The sequence below is a fragment of the Dendrobates tinctorius genome, unplaced genomic scaffold (assembly GCF_039654945.1).
Source record: "Dendrobates tinctorius isolate UK_male_01 unplaced genomic scaffold, ASM3965494v1 ptg000235l, whole genome shotgun sequence".
NCBI classification, from domain to species: Eukaryota; Metazoa; Chordata; class Amphibia; order Anura; family Dendrobatidae; genus Dendrobates; species Dendrobates tinctorius.
In genome coordinates this window covers 2,966,672-2,985,138 of record NW_027361902.1, presented here as the reverse complement: position 1 = coordinate 2,985,138, position 18,467 = coordinate 2,966,672, and the positions used below count along the sequence as shown (strand labels likewise).

The window sequence follows — 18,467 nt, the reverse complement described above, 5'->3', positions numbered from 1 at the left end:
CAGTAGTGTCTAGTAGTGCTGCCCAGCAGTAGTGTCTAGTAGTGCTGATCAGCAGTAGTGTCTAGCAGTGCTGCCCAGCAGTAATGTCTAGTAGTGCTGATCAGCAGTAGTGTCTAGCAGTGCTGCCCAGCAGTAGTGTCTAATAGAACTGATCAGCAGTAGTGTCTGGTAGTGCTGCTCAGCAGTAGTGTCTGGTAGTGCTGCCCAGAAGTAGTGTCTAGTAGTGCTGCCCAGCAGTAGTGTCTAGTAGTGCTGATTAGCAGTAGTGTCTAGTAGTGCTGCCCAGCAATAATGTCTAGTAGTGCTGCTCAGCAGTAGTGTTTAGTAGTGCTGCCCAGCAGTATTTCTAGTAGTGCTGCCCAGCAGTAGTGTCTAGTAGTGCTGATGAGCAGTAGTGTCTAGTAGAGCTGATCAGTAGTAGTGTCTAGTAGAGCTGATCAGTAGTGTCTAGTAGTGCTGCCCAGCAGTAGTGTCTAGTAGTACTGCCCAGCAGTAGTGTCTAGTAGTGCTGCTCAGCAGTAGTGTCTAGTAGTGCTGCCCAGCAGTAGTGTCTAGAGTTGAGCGAAACGGGTCGAAAAATTTCAAAAGTCACCGACTTTTGGTAAAGTCGGGTTTCATGAAACGAAACCCGACCCTAGGGTGAGGTCGGCCACGAGCTCGGCGACTTTAGCGCCAAAGTCGCGTTTCAAAAGTTTGTTTTCCGCCCTTTTTCAGCCAATCAGGATCCACAGACACTGTGGGCAACGTGATGACATAGGCAGGGGTCACCACCATCTTTGAGAAAGGCATGCAAGTGATTGGCTTGCTTTGGGGGGCGTCACAGGGGGTATAAAAGGGCGTGCACGCCGACCGCCATGTTACTCATGCTGATCTCAGAATAGGGAGAGCTGCTGCTGCTGCTGTTGCTGATTCTGTAGGGAGAGCGTTAGGCAGGGAAGAAGACACCAAAAACTGCTTCTGCTGCTAGCGATTTTGCCTATACAACACACCAGTCACTGTGTGTGCAGTGCAAGTGGAGGCTATATTTTGCTGGATCAGCTGTGTTGGTTGTTAGGCTGCCTTATAAGGCTTCCTGATAGCTGCATTGCTGTTTTCCCACTGCTCTGCAAACTGCTTTTTTAAAAGCAATCCAAATTTTTTTTTGTCCTGGTGAGGTACTGAGCGTGCATTTTTTCACACCATACAGCGGTGTACGCTCCTCAGACAGTACCGTGTAACGGCTGTTATCACGGCCACAGCGAAGCTATCTGTGTGTCACTCTGTAAGAATAAGTCGAGGACATGTTCTGTTCTTACAGACCTACACCTTCTAGTTTTGTCTGCTTTTCAAACAGTTAAGTATATTTGCTGTTTGATCACATTCAAAACTGTAGAGAGACAGCGTGTGTCAGTCCGTATACTTAAAAAACACGGAGCATGACAATTTTACGGACACCGGACAGCGGTGTACGTGCACGCTCCTCTCTCAGTACCGTGTAACGGCTGTTATCACGGCCACAGCGAAGCTATCTGTGTGTCACTCTGTAAGGATAAGTCGAGGACATGTTCCGTTCTTACAGACCTCCAGCTTCTAGTTTTGTCTGCTTTTCAAACAGTTAAGTATATTTGCTGTTTGATCACATTCAAAACTGTAGAGAGACAGCGTGTGTCAGTCCGTATACTTAAAAAACACGGAGCATGACAATTTTACGGACACCGGACAGCGGTGTACGTGCACGCTCCTCTCTCAGTACCATGTAACGGCTGTTATCACGGCCACAGCGAAGCTATCTGTGTGTCACTCTGTAAGGATAAGTCGAGGACATGTTCCGTTCTTACAGACCTACACTCTAGGGAGATTCCTTTTCTGCCCAATTCTATATACACCTTGTAGGTTGTCAAACACTAGCAAATTTCTGCCTGTGACATAGCGGTGTGATATTCACTGGGCCTCACACAATCCAACAGTGTCCACAAGTGTGTTCAGAAATTCTACATCTCCCCTGTCCTATAGTGACATTTTTCACACCTGCGACATTGAGCCTGTGACATAGCGTTGTGATATTAACTGGGCCTCACACAACAGTGTCCACAAGTGTGTTCATAAATTCTACATCTCCCCTGTCCTATAGTGACATTTTTCACACCTGCGACATTGAGCCTGTGACATAGCGGTGTGATATTAACTGGGCCTCACACAACAGTGTCCACAAGTGTGTTAAGAAATTATACATCTGCCCTGTCCTATAGTGACATTTTTCACACCTGCGACATTGAGCCTGTGACATAGCGGTGTGATATTAACTGGGCCTCACACAACAGTGTCCACAAGTGTGTTCACAAATTCTACATCTCCCCTGTCCTATAGTGACATTTTTCACACCTGCGACATTGAGCCTGTGACATAGCGGTGTGATATTAACTGGGCCTCACACAATCCAACAGTGTCCACAAGTGTGTTCAGAAATTCGACGTCTCCCCTGTCCTATATACACCTTGTACCTTGTTTTACTTTACTATATAGTTTGTGGTATTTTGTGTACATTTTTACCAAAAATGAGGAAGGCTGGTGGAAGAGGCCGTGGAATTGGGCGGGGGTTGCCAGCTGGTAACGATGGTGTTGGTGGTGGATCTGATGGTAGTGGCAAAAGCAAAATAGGACCGAATGCAGGAGGTGTTGAGCCTGCGTCATCGTCTGGCTCCACAAGGCCTCGAAGGCTTAGTTTTCTAGAAGTTGGCAAACCGCTTTTAAAGCCAGAGCTTCAGGAAAAAGTTTTGGCTTACATTGCTGACTCAGCCTCCAGCTCTATCGCCTCCTCTTCTGAAGTTGTAAAAAATAAAAGCACTGAGTCGTCATTGGAGGCTCATGGTCATGAACCACACCTTTCCTTGTGTCCTTCACCCCAACCAAGATTGAAGGATGACGCAGGCCATACAACTGATTACTCCATGGAGCTGTTTTCACATACCATTCCTGGGTTATCAAGTGAAATGGTGAATTACCCAGGCCAAGATGAATCTGACATGGAGTGCACTGATGCACAGCCACTGATAGATGATTCTGCTGGTACATTCACTCAGAGCACTACATTGTCCTCGCAGTGTACAGAGCCAGATTCTGACCCTGATGAGACTCAGGTGCCCCTTCCCACATACTATACCACCATACACGGTGACACAGAGGAAGGTGCACATGACATTGAAGAGGAGGTGATGGATGACCCAGTTGTTGACCCAGACTGGCATCCATTGGGGGAAGACGGTGCTGCTTCCAATAGCTCAGATGAGGAGGAGGAGCATCCACAGCAGACATCGACATCGCAACAGCTGTTATCTGGCAGGCCCAGAGCAGTCCAAAGACAGGTTCCAAAAATCAAAAGAGTTGCTGGACAGCTTGTCCAGACGGTCAAAATAGCACAGCGTGCTAGGCCGCAAAATGTCTTCCAAAGTAGGAAGAGTGCAGTGTGGCACTTTTTTGAACAAAATCGTCATGATCAGGCCAAGGTTATCTGTAAGAAGTGCGCAGAGACCTTTAGCCGAGGGAAAAATCTGAAAAATTTGAATACCAGTTGCATGCTTAGACATTTAACCAGCATGCACTTGCAAGCGTGGACACAACACCAAACCTCAAGTACCACATGTGCAACTGATCACAAAGAAGGTAGTCAGCAACGCTACATTGTTTCCCCCACTGTAAGCCCACCGGTTAGCACAGCAGCAAATGTTGAGGTGTCGTTGCAAGGCAAAAGCAGTCAGGGAATCCCACTGTTATATCAACGAAAGACTGAATCTAGGCCATCAGAAAGAACACCAACTCCATCACCATCATCAACCCTCTCTCAGTCCGCCCTGTCCACCGCTAGTTCCACCATATGCAGCTCTCAAGTCCAGCTCACCCTCCCAGAGACTATGAGTAGGTCAAGAAAGTACTCAGTCTCTCATCCGCGTACACTGGGTTTGAACGCCCACATTGCCAAACTAATCTCGTTAGAGATGATGCCATATCGGTTGGTGGAAAGCGCAGCTTTCCGCGAACTCATGGCCTATGCAGTACCACGCTATGACCTACCCAGTCGCCACTTCTTCTCTCGCAAAACCATCCCAGCCCTACACCATCATGTGAAAGACCGCATTGTCCATGCACTCAAGCAGTCAGTGAGTGGAAAGGTGCACCTCACAACAGATGCATGGTCCAGTCGGCATGGCCAGGGCCGTTACGTGTCCATCACTGCGCACTGGATTAATATGGTGGATGCAGGGTCCACAGGGGACAGCGGTGGTGGGACAGTGCTGCCTAGCCCACGGTATAGGAAACAGTTGGCTGTAGGCGTTCGACCCTTCTCCTCCTCCTCCTCCAGAAGCGAAAGCTCGTCCACAGAGCGCAGTTGTACGAGCACTCCATCTGCAGCTGCCACTGTTGCACACGAGGTGTCCCCCTATCGAGCAGCTAGTGGAAAGCGTCAGCAGGCTGTGCTGCAGATGATGTGTTTGGGCGACAGACACACCGCCGAGATGCTGGCCGAATACTTTCAGCGACAAACTGAGTCATGGCTGGGCAGTGTACATCTTGAGGCAGGCAAGGTAGTTAGTGATAACGGCCGTAATTTTGTGACAGCCATAGCCCTTTCAAAACTCAGCCACATACCTTGCATGGATCACACCTTGAACCTGGTGGTGCAGTGCTTCCTCAACAATTATCCGGAGTTAACAGCCCTGCTCCAGAAGGTGTGAAGACTGTGCGAGCACATCCGCCGGTCGCCTGTACACTCCATTCGTATGCAGAAGCTGCAGCGATTGCTCCACCTTCCCAACCACCGCCTCATTATCGACATTGCAACAAGGTGGAACTCCACCCTGCACATGGTTGAGCGGCTGTGCGAACAGAGGCAGGCCATAATGCATTTGTGGGAGGATACACGGCCAGGCACTTTGAGAGCAGACATGGAGTTGACAGGTGTGCAGTGGTCGAAGCTGAAAGACCTCTGTAAAGTCCTTCAGTGTTTTGAGGAATGCACACGGCTGGTAAGCGCAGACGACGCCATCCTAAGCATGAGCATCCCACTTATGCGTCTGCTCATGCAAACTTTGACGCACCTTAAGGAGCAGGCGCCTGCAGCCAATGTTGATGAGGAGGAAGAGGAGGGAATCCTTGATGACATTCAGCCATTGTCTGCTCAGGGACCTCTCCTGGACGAGGTGGAGGAAGAAGAGGATGAGGAGGATGATGATGGGGATGATTACTTAGGGGAGGAGGATGCATCTTGTGGGGCAAGTGAAAATGTTGGCGTGGCAAGGTCTGGTACAGAGTTTGTGTGTGACTGGAGGGATGTGGATTTGCCAGAAAGTGCTCCTCCAACCAGCACTCACAGTGCATCATTGACACCGGGAACATTGGCCCACATGTCAGATTATGCCTTGCAGATCCTAAAAAGGGACCCCAGCATTGCCAAAGTGATGAACGATGTCGACTACTGGTTGGCCAGCATCCTGGATCCACGCTATAAAGGCAAATTACAAAACATCATGCCACAGGACAACCTTGACCTAATATTGGCTAATAAACAAGCAACTCTGGTAAATCGGTTGCTTGAGGCATTCCCAGCACACAGCAGCGGTGATGGTTCTCACACGAGCCGTACGGGCCGGGGGCAGCTTGGCAGAGGTGTTTGTGGTGCACACAGCAGAAGTGGCGTTGGAGACAGGGGTTTCATGACAATGTTGTGGACTGATTTTTTCAAATACCGCTCACACAACTGGTAATACTGCATCAATGGAAAGTGACAGGAGACAGCAGTTGTCAACTATGGTTACAAACTACTTTTCCTCCCATATCGATGTTTTCCCTCACAGGTCATTCCCCTTTGACTATTGGGCCGCTAAACTGGACACCTGGCCTGAATTGGCACAATATGCCTTACAGGAGCTCGATGGCCCAGCTGCAAGTGTGCTATCGGAAAGAGTCTTCAGTGCAGCTGGATCAATCCTGACAGACAAAAGGACCCGTCTGTCAACCCAAAATGTGGATGATCTAACCTTCATTAAATTGAACCATGCATGGGTTTCCAAGGATTTTGTCCCACCTTCCTCTGATGAAACATAGGGTGACAGAAAAAAGGCTTGCTTTGGTCCACCTCTTCCTGGGACTTGAACAATTTCGCCTTTTGCATCAGCTGAATGTCCAGCATCAACATATGCCACATTCTAAAACTCCCTAACTGTGCTGCGCCCCCCCCCCCATGGCCGGGGTCACCACCTAGCGCACGAAACCGTGCGAGTGCCGTTGCCCTGGACAGGTGGGTAGGTCGACTCTTGGGTGAGGGCACTGGCACAGGGTCCCTCATAGTGCAATCAAGTGTCTTTGACGGTGGTGGTGCACATCTGCTGTCAGACACACCGCCGTACTATGAGGGGCCCAGTGCCAGTACCGACGCCCACGAGTGGGCCCCTGTGACGAACAGCCCACCGCTCTGCCACCAATATGTGACGAACAGCCCACCGCTGTTCGTCCGAATACGGAGGCGACTGACGGAGGTCCCGCTGTCACCAAAACATGACGGACAGCGGACCCTGTGTCACCACTATGTCACAATCCCACCACTGACACGGGTGTATCAGCGGACGGAGGGACACTGCCGGCACATGGCTATCACAGGCGCAGTGGGGCTTATCTTAGTTATCCCACCACTGGCACCATGTGACAAAAATATCCAGCAAGCTAATCTCGCTCTACAATTTGCCGCAGGGGGTATTTTGGGTGCCCCACCACTGCTATCAATCTTCTAAGTACTGCGGGGATTTCTGTACATCCCACTTTCTCAGTTCCACTTTGGAACTCGCAGCTCTCCGGCGCCCCCCTTACCCTCAGGTCAGTCAGGGAACTGCACCTAGGATAATTAGTCGCCGGACGGGCTGCCTGTTGTGAACCGGCGATTAGGCTTCTGCAGTAAGGGAATTATCAATGCTGTGGCCGCAGTCCCTCATGCAGCAATATAAGACCCTTCTGTACTGCCAGCAAGCCGCAATAACCGTACACAACATGCTGTCACCAGCTCCTGGTTTCTCCGCTTAAGTTATAGACTCAAGGGAGGGGTTCGAAGCCAACCCGACAAATTAGTAGCGATTATCTAACAAAGGCGTATAGTTCGATTCTTAGAGCATGGAGGCAGACTAAATAATAAATCATTTATTCCCCGAAAAAGTAGGGCAGTGGTTACAGATAAAAGTTGCTATAAAATTGAGACATAAAATATGTACAGTAGACAAGTATAAAATAAAAGATGGATGAATGTAGAAAGTAACACTCACACGTGGTCAGTTGGTGTTAGGCATCCCATGTGGCTTTAAGGGGGGTGGAGGCGGAGCTGCGCGTCTCCGCTCATCTGGGTTCTGCTCAGCACGTACTCTGCAGCTGCTCTGACCAAAATGTGATTTTTATATTTCTGCTGTGTATGGTTTTCGCGGGACAAGCTCTCATAGTTTTATTCAAAACTCCTGATTTCAGACAAAGAGTTTTTTCCCGCACTTTTTTTTCTCTTTCAGTTGAGGCTGAGAGAAGCCAAATGGTGTGACAGGAAGTGTCCTGGTTTATAACACTTGGGGGAAGGGAAACTACTACAGTGTACCATGTAACTCAGAAGGGGAGGAGAGGGGGCTGCAGCCCCACTGCCAGGCTGGCAGTTTACAATGTCATAGAATGCCGGATTTTTTCTAGAACGTTTAAACCGAAAACATCATATCTTGTAGACATTGTACATCACAGCCCCCCTTGCTTGGGTAGGGCCCCAGGATTTGCAATCTTTACCTCTCCCTGCTCCTCCGCTGTGTAGTCTGGGGCGTTAAATCCATACTGGGCCTGACACCGTCTGAGCCTGCCTCCTGATCTATAGACATATATTTTGAATGTGTACACTATGCTATCCATACATGTTATCCGGGGATACGGTACCCTTTCTCACCTTTGTGCAATCACGTGTAATCCATACTGGGCGTGAGAACGGCTGGCGAGCTGTTAAGCAAGCTACAGCACCTGTGGTTTGCACACGTAAGTTTTTCATTTTTTTCAGGAATGACGGTTAGGCCTAATTCCAGAACTGCAGTTGACCTGCACTTACTGGGAAATCATCGTTCGCGGGTAATAATTGTAATCCCAGATCCCCATCACTAACGTTGTTCAGCGGGTTATCTGCACCTGTAAGCGACAAACGCTGGCCTTTTCAGTGTAGCGCACATGCAGCCACGGACATGTAAGGGCATGACACACCAGTTATTGGCCAATCTCACGTGCCAGAGCCTCGCGTGTCCCTCTAGTAAGCCGGACTCGGACGGCGGGGCATGACGGAGTCTCGATCGTTAACGGAATTAAGCTTGCAATGTGAGCATCTTTTTTGTGGCTGGATGGTTGAGGTTGCCCATGTTGAATCAAATTACGCCGTAGGCTCCACTCCTGGTGGTGCCCTTCTGGACATTCCTTTAAGGTTCAGCTTTGCAACCATACTGCCCACGTAAAACAAACAATTTGCCTTCATGAACGCTGTTTGGAGGGTCATGACTCGTGGGAATAACGCCGCCCAATCAGTTAACCTGCTAGAGAGATCCTTCGTTGCTCCCAAGCATGACATCACACTCCCTAGGAGGAAGGTAATGCCGCTGTGGCGACCGTACTCCTGGTGGCGACCGTACTCCTGGGGGCGACACAAGTGCACTGATGCCCAGCCACTGCTCGATGAATCTGCTGGTACATTGACCCAGACCACTACATTCCCCTCGCACGCTACACGGCCTGAATCTGACCCTGATGAAACTCAGGTTACCCTTCCCATATACAGTTCCATCTTACACGGTGACAAAGAGGAAGCTGCAGATGAAAGTGCAGGTTCGGCCCACCCGCCATCAGACACACCACCGTACTATCAGGGGCCCTGTGCCAATGCCGTCGCCAACGAGTGGGCCCCCCCTGCTTGCTCAGGATCACAGCACTTGCAAGGTTGAAATACTGTGCAGTGAGATGGAAGATGGGGACGACGAGGAGTCCAGACTAGTACAGGGATTCCCTAGCGAGGAGACTTATTTCATTGTTTTTAATGTTGGGACAGCAATTTTTGGCGAGCACTATACTCTGGAGAATGATAGATGGGGCCCACCATACACTGGAACATTCCAAAGGTGGACATCAGACACTGGAGCAGCATTTACAGGGCCCATTATACAATAGAGCATTAGAAATGGGGCCCATTATGTTTGGAGCATTATTTGGGCCCATAAGACAGTAGAGCTTCATCCATGGGGACCAACATATACTGTTGCATTATGTGGAGCTCATCATATACTGTTTCAAACATTATATGGGACCAATGATTCTGTATGGAGAAATAGATGGGCCTCGTCATGAGATGTAAAAAGTGAAGTATTTTTCATTGTACTATACCGCTATTTCTCTGCCGTATCGGAGCATGATGAGTTGTGGTATGTGTTAACTGGGCGCTCTTTTGCCCAGGGCACATGAAAACCTGGAGCCAGCCCTCCCCCCCACAACTGTAGCCAAATAACCCCCATTTTTCAGTGCGTAACTAGTATTATGAAGTTAATTAAGGTTGACAAGCTTAAGTAAGAAGAATTGATGCTTTTGGCATTCAAATGGGCACTGTAGGTGTGTTTCCTGTCCTCCTCTCACTGCCGACTTTAATTCCCCATTGACTTACATTGGGTTTCATGAAATGAAACTCGACCCTAAAAAAGCAAAAGTCAATCAACTCTAAAAGTGTCTGGTAGTGCTGCCCAGCAGTAGTGTCTGGTAGTGCTGCCCAGAAGTAGTGTCTAGTAGTGCTGCCCAGCAGTAGTGTCTAGTAGTGCTGATGAGCAGTATTGTCTAGTAGTGCTGCCCAGCAGTAGTGTCTGGTAGTGCTGCCCAGAAGTAGTGTCTAGTAGCGCTGATCAGCAGTAGTGTCTAGTAGTGCTGCCCAGCAGTAGTGTCTGGTAGTGCTGATCAGCAGTAGTGTCTAGTAGTGCTGATGAGCAGTATTGTCTAGTAGTGCTGCCCAGCAGTAGTGTCTGGTAGTGCTGCCCAGAAGTAGTGTCTAGTAGCGCTGATCAGCAGTAGTGTCTGGTAGTGCTGATCAGCAGTAGTGTCTAGTAGTGCTGCCCAGCAGTAGTGTCTGGTAGTGCTGATCAGCAGTAGTGTCTAGTAGCGCTGCCCAGCAGTAGTGACTAGTAGTACTGCCCAGTAGTAGTGTCTAGTAGTGGTGATCTAGAAAGATAGCGTGCACTCAAGTCTTAGTAATGAGGTGCAGGTGTAATGGACCAATAGGTCCTATTACCAATAATAATATAAATTCACCGCACACTCAGAGGAATATAATGCCAACAAGTGTTCATTTTATTATGTACAAAACATGTGGGAGCCAAAAAAGAATATATGGAAGCGATATACATATGACGACGTTTCGGCTCAGCCCGAGCCTTTATCAGTTTATCGCTGCAAATAAAGAAAGATACATCAAAACATATGCAGAGAAAAAAACAAATGCAGAAAAAACAAAAGAGAGAATATACAACACCATATAAACATCACATTATCCAAATATAATACAGTGATAAAAACACATATATATATACATACAATTTATACTGCTTTCATGGAGAACATGGATGTACGGAACAAGAAAAAAGGCCCAGTAAACTAGGACCATAATAAGTAGAATCAGGGGAAAGAAAAGGATTACCTGAATCCGGTTTCAGATCTTTGAATAAATAGGAAGAGAACTCCCAAGAGAATAGCCCAAGAGAAACGGCTGAAAGGAATTTGTCAACATCATGGTTAGTAAAATAGATAAAGTTGTAATCGTAGTTATTCTGGTTTTCTAATATGGTTGTCTGTGTGTGGTATTCAGTGCATCAGCATTGTGGGGAAAAATACCATCCTTGTAATGAGAAGCCTTATGCTAACCTACTGATCATAATAATAATAATAGAAGAGATTAAGCATGTGGTAATGCCATCAGATAGGGCAGTAAGAGTGCTCGCCCACAGAGTGTCAAAATAGTGTAGTTAATAGGGAAATATACACATAAAGTATAGCTAAATCAGTGCTCGCATCGCACTGAAGTGTATTACGTGCGTTGTGCAGGATGTGCACAGAATGACCATTATAAAACAGCGCTCTTATAAGAATGCAGGACGTCACACATCATGTGCGTTGTGCAGGATGTGCACAGAATGACCATTATGAAGCAGCGCTCTTATAAGAATGCAGGACGTCACACATCACGTGTGTTGTGCAGGATGTGCACAGAATGACCATTATAAAACAGCGCTCTTATAAGAATGCAGGACGTCACACATCATGTGTGTTGTGCAGGATGTGCAAAATGTCATCTAGTAGATCGCTATGTAACAGCGCTCTTCTGAGAATGTGGATGTCATTTGGGAGGAGGGGGCCTGTGTCGGTTACCTGTAGCTGTAGTGCTGTAGAGCGGCGCTCCCGCGCCTGGCTGCAATGGCGTCATGCTATACCCCTCGGTATGCGGCTGTATTTATATAGGAGCCCGGGTGGCCGCATCCGGCCGGAAGTGAAACCCCTGAACCGGAAGTGACGTCGCGCTGTCTTAGTATAGACACTGCGCGTGTCTGTGATGGTTGTCAGGGTGATCAGCAGGTTGGCGTCCCTGTAGTTTATCTAATAGCGCCGAATAGTGTGTGTATATTGCGTAGAAGCAATAGTATAATTATATAACATGAAGACAGCATCACCAAATTGCAGAAAAATAAGAGTCAAAATAGCTAATATATAAGGAGGCACATGGGAAATAGTGAACCATGAAAAGAAAAAAAGAAAATGAAATCTGTAAAGGGCAAAAACAGAAAATAATATGAAACAAAATAGATGGTAAAATAAGAAAAATAAAAAGAAGAAAAAATAAAAAATAAAAATAAAAATGGAAATAAAAATAAAATGTAGATAAAAATAAATGAAAAAATTGAAACCAAAAACAACGTTGCTGACCTTGCGCAAATAATTACCTATGCGTGCATTGTATATATAGGGTTATGGAAAATAAAAATAAAAAATAGAAAATAAAAATCCAAAATAAGTAGGAGTCCAGTGGGCGGAGCAAAACTCACCTAGGATAATAGTATATTAGCGAGTCTGTAAAATAACAGAAAAAACAGAGAAAAAGTTATTAGCAGTTATAGGAGCCAGTCTATTTCTCTATTCAGCCCCCTAGGGGCTAGAGTGTCTAACTTATGTATCCAATAGGGCATTTTACCAGGTAGACCACAAAGTTCGAATCACATGTATAGTGATAAAGTGGTTAGGGCTGACATAGGCAGTAAAATCCTACCACTACGCAGAGGCTACTTGCCTCTCGCTGTTGCGGTACATTCCCCTGTCTAAGTTGCGCAGCCTGTTCGAATGTGATTAGATCGGACAGTATTACCCATCCAAGGACAGGTAAATCCTTCCCTATACGCGGCTACTATACATGTGATTCGAACTTTGTGGTCTACCTGGTAAAATGCCCTTGTGGCCTCCTCTATGTAGGGGAAACAACCCAACATGTCAAGGACCGTATTGCCAGCCACAAATCAACAATTAGGTGTCAAAAAAACTGGTTACCTTTACCTGAACATTTCACTAAATATCGACATTCAGTGGCACAATTAAAATTTCAGGTAATCGAGCATGTACCACGCCCAAGGAGAGGGGGCGACCATGTCAAATTATTAAGAGAGAGAGAAACTTATTGGATACATAAGTTAGACACTCTAGCCCCTAGGGGGCTGAATAGAGAAATAGACTGGCTCCTATAACTGCTCATAACTTTTTCTCTGTTTTTTCTGTTATTTTACAGACTCGCTAATATACTATTATCCTAGGTGAGTTTTGCTCCGCCCACTGGACTCCTACTTATTTTGGATTTTTATTTTCTATTTTTTATTTTTATTTTCCATAACCCTATATATACAATGCACACATAGGTAATTATTTGCGCAAGGTCAGCAACGTTGTTTTTGGTTTCAATTTTTTCATTTATTTTTATCTACATTTTATTTTTATTTCCATTTTTATTTTTATTTTTTATTTTTTCTTCTTTTTATTTTTCTTATTTTACCATCTATTTTGTTTCATATTATTTTCTGTTTTTGCCCTTTACAGATTTCATTTTCTTTTTTTCTTTTCATGGTTCACTATTTCCCATGTGCCTCCTTATATATTAGCTATTTTGACTCTTATTTTTCTGCAATTTGGTGATGCTGTCTTCATGTTATATAATTATACTATTGCTTCTACGCAATATACACACACTATTCGGCGCTATTAGATAAACTACAGGGACGCCAACCTGCTGATCACCCTGACAACCATCACAGACACGCGCAGTGTCTATACTAAGACAGCGCGACGTCACTTCCGGTTCAGGGGTTTCACTTCCGGCCGGATGCGGCCACCCGGGCTCCTATATAAATACAGCCGCATACCGAGGGGTATAGCATGACGCCATTGCAGCCAGGCGCGGGAGCGCCGCTCTACAGCACTACAGCTACAGGTAACCGACACAGGCCCCCTCCTCCCAAATGACATCCACATTCTCAGAAGAGCGCTGTTACATAGCGATCTACTAGATGACATTTTGCACATCCTGCACAACACACATGATGTGTGACGTCCTGCATTCTTATAAGAGCGCTGTTTTATAATGGTCATTCTGTGCACATCCTGCACAACACACGTGATGTGTGACGTCCTGCATTCTTATAAGAGCGCTGTTTTATAATGGTCATTCTGTGCACATCCTGCACAACACACGTGATGTGTGACGTCCTGCATTCTTATAAGAGCGCTGCTTCATAATGGTCATTCTGTGCACATCCTGCACAACGCACATGATGTGTGACGTCCTGCATTCTTATAAGAGCGCTGTTTTATAATGGTCATTCTGTGCACATCCTGCACAACGCACGTAATACACTTCAGTGCGATGCGAGCACTGATTTAGCTATACTTTATGTGTATATTTCCCTATTAACTACACTATTTTGACACTCTGTGGGCGAGCACTCTTACTGCCCTATCTGATGGCATTACCACATGCTTAATCTCTTCTATTATTATTATTATGATCAGTAGGTTAGCATAAGGCTTCTCATTACAAGGATGGTATTTTTCCCCACAATGCTGATGCACTGAATACCACACACAGACAACCATATTAGAAAACCAGAATAACTACGATTACAACTTTATCTATTTTACTAACCATGATGTTGACAAATTCCTTTCAGCCGTTTCTCTTGGGCTATTCTCTTGGGAGTTCTCTTCCTATTTATTCAAAGATCTGAAACCGGATTCAGGTAATCCTTTTCTTTCCCCTGATTCTACTTATTATGGTCCTAGTTTACTGGGCCTTTTTTCTTGTTCCGTACATCCATGTTCTCCATGAAAGCAGTATAAATTGTATGTATATATATGTGTTTTTATCACTGTATTATATTTGGATAATGTGATGTTTATATGGTGTTGTATATTCTCTCTTTTGTTTTTTCTGCATTTGTTTTTTCTCTGTATATGTTTTGATGTATCTTTCTTTATTTGCAGCGATAAACTGATAAAGGCTCGGGCTGAGCCGAAACGTCGTCATATGTATATCGCTTCCATATATTCTTTTTTGGCTCCCACATGTTTTGTACATAATAAAATGAACACTTGTTGGCATTATATTCCTCTGAGTGTGCGGTGAATTTATATTATTATTAGTAGTGGTGATCAGCAGTAGTGTCTAGCAGTGCTGCTCAGCAGTAGTGTCTAGTAGTGCTGCCCAGCAGTAGTGTCTGGTAGTGCTGCCCAGCAGTAATGTCTAGTAGTGCTGCCCAGCAGTAGTGTCTAGCAGAGCTGATCAGCACTAGTGTCTGGTAGTGCTGCCCAGCAGTAGTGTCTAGTAGTGCTGCCCAGCAGTAGTGTCTAGAAGTGCTGCCCAGCAGTAGTGTCTGGTAGTTATGCCCAGCAGTATTGTCTGGTAGTGCTGCCCAGCAGTAGTGTCTAGTAGAGCTGGTCATCAGTAGTGTCAAGTAGAGCTGGTCATCAGTAGTGTCAAGTAGTGCTGATCAGTAGTAGTGTCTAGTAGTGCTGCCCCGCAGTAATGTCTAATAGTGCTGATCAGCAGTAATGTCTAGTAATGCTGATGAGCAGTAGTGTCTAGTAGCACTGTCCAGCAGTAGCGTCTAGTAGTAATGCCCAGCAGTATTGTCTAGTAGAGCTGATCATCAGTAGTGTCTAGTAGTGCTGATCAGTAGTTGTGTCTAGTAGTGCTGCCCAGCAGTAGTGTCTCGTAGTGCTGTTCAGCAGTAGTGTCTAGTAGTGATGATCAGCAGTAATGTCTAGTAGTGCTGCACAGCAGTAGTGTCTAATAGTGCTGATCAGCAGTAGTGTCTAGTAGAGGTGATCAGCAGTAGTGTCTGGTAGTGCTGCCCAGAAGTAGTGTCTAGTAGTGCTGCCCAGCAGTAGTGTCTAGTAGCGCTGATCAGCAGAAGTGTCTGGTAGTGCTGCCCAGCAGTAGTGTCTGGTAGTGCTGCCCAGCAGTAGTGTCTGGTAGTGCTGCCCAGTAGTGTCTAGTAGTGCTGATCAGCAGTAGTGTCTAGCAGTGCTGCCCAGCAGTAGTGTCTAGTAGTCCTGATCAGCAGTATTGTCTAGTAGTGCTGATCAGCAGTAGTGTCTAGTAGCGCTGCCCAGCAGTTGTGCTAGTGGTACTGCCCAGCAATAGTGTCTGGTAGTGCTGATCAGCAGTAGTGTCTAGTAGTGCTGCCCAGTAGTAGTGTCTAGTAGTGCTGATCAGCAGTATTGTCTAGTAGTGCTGATCAGCAGTAGTGTCTAGTAGCGCTGCCCAGCAGTAGTGCTAGTGGTACTGCCCAGCAATAGTGTCTGGTAGTGCTGCCCAACAGTAGTGTCTAGTAGTGCTGCCCAGTAGTAGTGTCTAGTAGTGCTGCTCAGCAGTAGTGTCTAGTACTGCTGCCCAGCATTAGTGTCTAGTAGTGCAGCTCAGCAGTAGTGTCTAGTAGTGGTGCCCAGCAGTAGTGTCTAGTAGTGCTGATCAACAGCAGTGTCTAGTAGTGCTGCCCAGCAGTAGTGTCTAGTAGAGCTGATCAGCAGTAGTGTCTAGTAGTGCTGCCCAGCAGTAGTGTCTAGTAGTGCTGATCAACAGCAGTGTCTAGTAGTGCTGCCCAGCAGTAGTGTCTAGTAGAGCTGATCAGCAGTAGTGTCTAGTAGTGCTGCCCAGTAGTAGTGTCTAGTAGTGCTGATCAGCAGTTGTGTCTAGTAGTGCTGCTCAGCAGTAGTGTCTAGTAGTGCAGCCCAGCAGTAGTGTCTAGTAGTGCTGATCAGCAGTAGTGTCTAGTAGAATCATAGAATCATAGAATCGTAGAGTTGGAAGGGACCTCCTGGGCCATCTGGTCCAACCCCCTGCTCAAAGCAGGATTCGCTAAATCATCCCAGTCAGATGTCTGTCCAGCCTCTGTTTGAAGACTTCCATTGAAGGAGAACTCACCACTTCTCGTGGCAGCCTGTTCCACTCATTGATCACTCTAACTGTCAAAAAGTTTTTTCTAATATCTAATCTGTGTCTCCTCCCATTCAGTTTCATCCCATTGCCTCTAGTCTTTCCTTGTGCAAATGAGAATAAAGTTGATCCTTCTACAATGTGACAGCCCTTTAGATAGTTGTAGACAGCAATTAAGTCTCCTCTCAGTCTTCTCTTTTGCAAACTAAACATTCCCAAATCCTGCAACCTTTCCTCATAAGACAGGGTTTGCAGACCGGTCACCATTCTGGTCGCTCTTTTCTGAACTTGCTCCAGTTTGTTGATGTCTTTTTTAAAATGTGGTGCCCAAAACTGGACACAATATTCCAGATGAGGTCTGACCAAAGAGGAGTAGAGGGAAATAATGACTTCACGTGATCTAGACTGTATGCTTCTGTTAATACATACTAGAACTGCATTTGCCTTTTTTGCTGCTGCATCACACTGTTGACTCATATTCAGTCTGTGATCTATTAGTATACCCAAGTCTTTTTCACATGTGCTGTCACTTAGCCCTATTCCTCCCATTCTATATATGCTTTTTTCATTTTTATTGCCCAGATGTAGTACTTTGCATTTCTCCCTGTTAAAAACCATTCTGTTAGTTACTGCCCACTTCTCCAGTTTATTTAAATCTTTTTGAATCCTCTCTCTCTCTTCTCTAGTAGTGCTGCCCAGCAGTAGTGTCTAGTGGTGCTGCCCAGCAGTAGTGTCTGGTAGTGCTGCCCAGCAGTAGTGTCTAGTAGTGCTGCCCAGCAGTAGTGTCTAGTAGTGCTGATCACCAGTAGTGTCTAGTAGTGCTGCCCAGCAGTAGTGTCTAGTAGTGCGGCCCAGCAGTAGTGTCTAGTAGTGCTGATCAACAGTAGTGTCTAGTATTGCTGCCCAGCAGTAGTGTCTAGTAGTGCTGATCAGCAGTAGTGTCTAGTAGTGCTGCTAAGCAGTAGTGTCTAGTAGTGCTGCCCAGCAGTAGTGTCTAGTACTGCTGCTCAGCAGTAGTGTCTAGTAGTGCTGCCCAGCAGTAGTGTCTGGTAGTGCTGCCCAGCAGTAGTGTCTAATAGTGCTGATCAGCAGTAGTGTCTAGTAGAGCTGCCCAGCAGTAGTGTCTGGTAGTGCTGCCCAGTAGTGTCTAGTAGTACTGCCCAGCAGTAGTGTCTAGTAGTGCTGATCAGCAGTAGTGTCTAGTAGTACTGCCCAGCAGTAGTGTCTAGTAGCGCTGCCCAGAAGTAGTGTCTGGTAGTGCTGATCAGCAGTAGTGTCTGGTAGTGCTGCCCAGCAGTAGTGTCTGGTAGTGCTACCCAGAAGTAGTGTCTAGTAGTGCTGCCCAGCAGTAGTGTCTAGTAGTGCTGATCAGCAGTAGTGTCTAGTAGTGCTGCCCAGCAGTAGCATCTAGTAGTCCTGCTCAGCAGTATTGTCTAGTAGTGCTGATCAGCAGTAGTGTCTAGTAGCGCTGCCCAGCAGTAGTGTCTAGTAGTACTGCCCAGCAGTAGTGTCTGGTAGTGCTGCCCAACAGTAGTGTCTAGTAGTGCTGCCCAGTAGTAGTGTGTAGTGTCTGGTAGTGCTGCCCAGCAGTAGTGTCTGGTAGTGCTGCCCAGCAGTAGTGTCTGGTAGTGCTGCCCAGCAGTAGTGTCTAGTAGTGCTGCCCAGCAGTAGTGTATAGTAGAGCTGATCAGCAGTAGTGTCTAGTAGTGCTGCCCAGTAGTAGTGTCTAGTAGTGCTGCTCAGCAGTAGTGTCTAGTAGTGCTGCTCAGCAGTAGTGTCTAGTAGTGCTGCCCAGCAGTGGTGTCTAGTAGTGCTGCCCAGCAGTAGTGTCTAGTAGTGCTGCCCAGCAGTAGTGTCTAGTAGTGCTGCCCAGCAGTTGTGTCTGGTAGTGCTGCCCAGCAGTATTGTCTAGTAGTGCTGCCCAGCAGTAGTGTCTAGTAGT

General features: G+C 46.5%; 1 protein-coding gene and 2 long non-coding RNA genes across 3 annotated transcripts in view; 1 reads left to right on the top strand and 2 right to left on the bottom strand.

The window, feature by feature from the left end:
- WDR97 (WD repeat domain 97) overlaps nt 1–18,467 on the bottom strand; it is an 850,927-nt gene that overhangs the window by 153,764 nt on the left and 678,696 nt on the right. The gene's annotated exons all lie outside the window — the stretch shown is intronic.
- On the bottom strand, nt 10,108–11,590 carry LOC141060318 (uncharacterized). The gene is made up of 3 exons (XR_012222693.1): nt 11,425–11,590; nt 10,697–10,765; nt 10,108–10,449 (listed from the first exon to the last, which is right to left on the bottom strand). It is a non-coding gene; the product is annotated as an uncharacterized lncRNA (long non-coding RNA).
- On the top strand, nt 13,357–14,715 carry LOC141060317 (uncharacterized). The gene is made up of 3 exons (XR_012222692.1): nt 13,357–13,522; nt 14,259–14,327; nt 14,572–14,715. It is a non-coding gene; the product is annotated as an uncharacterized lncRNA (long non-coding RNA).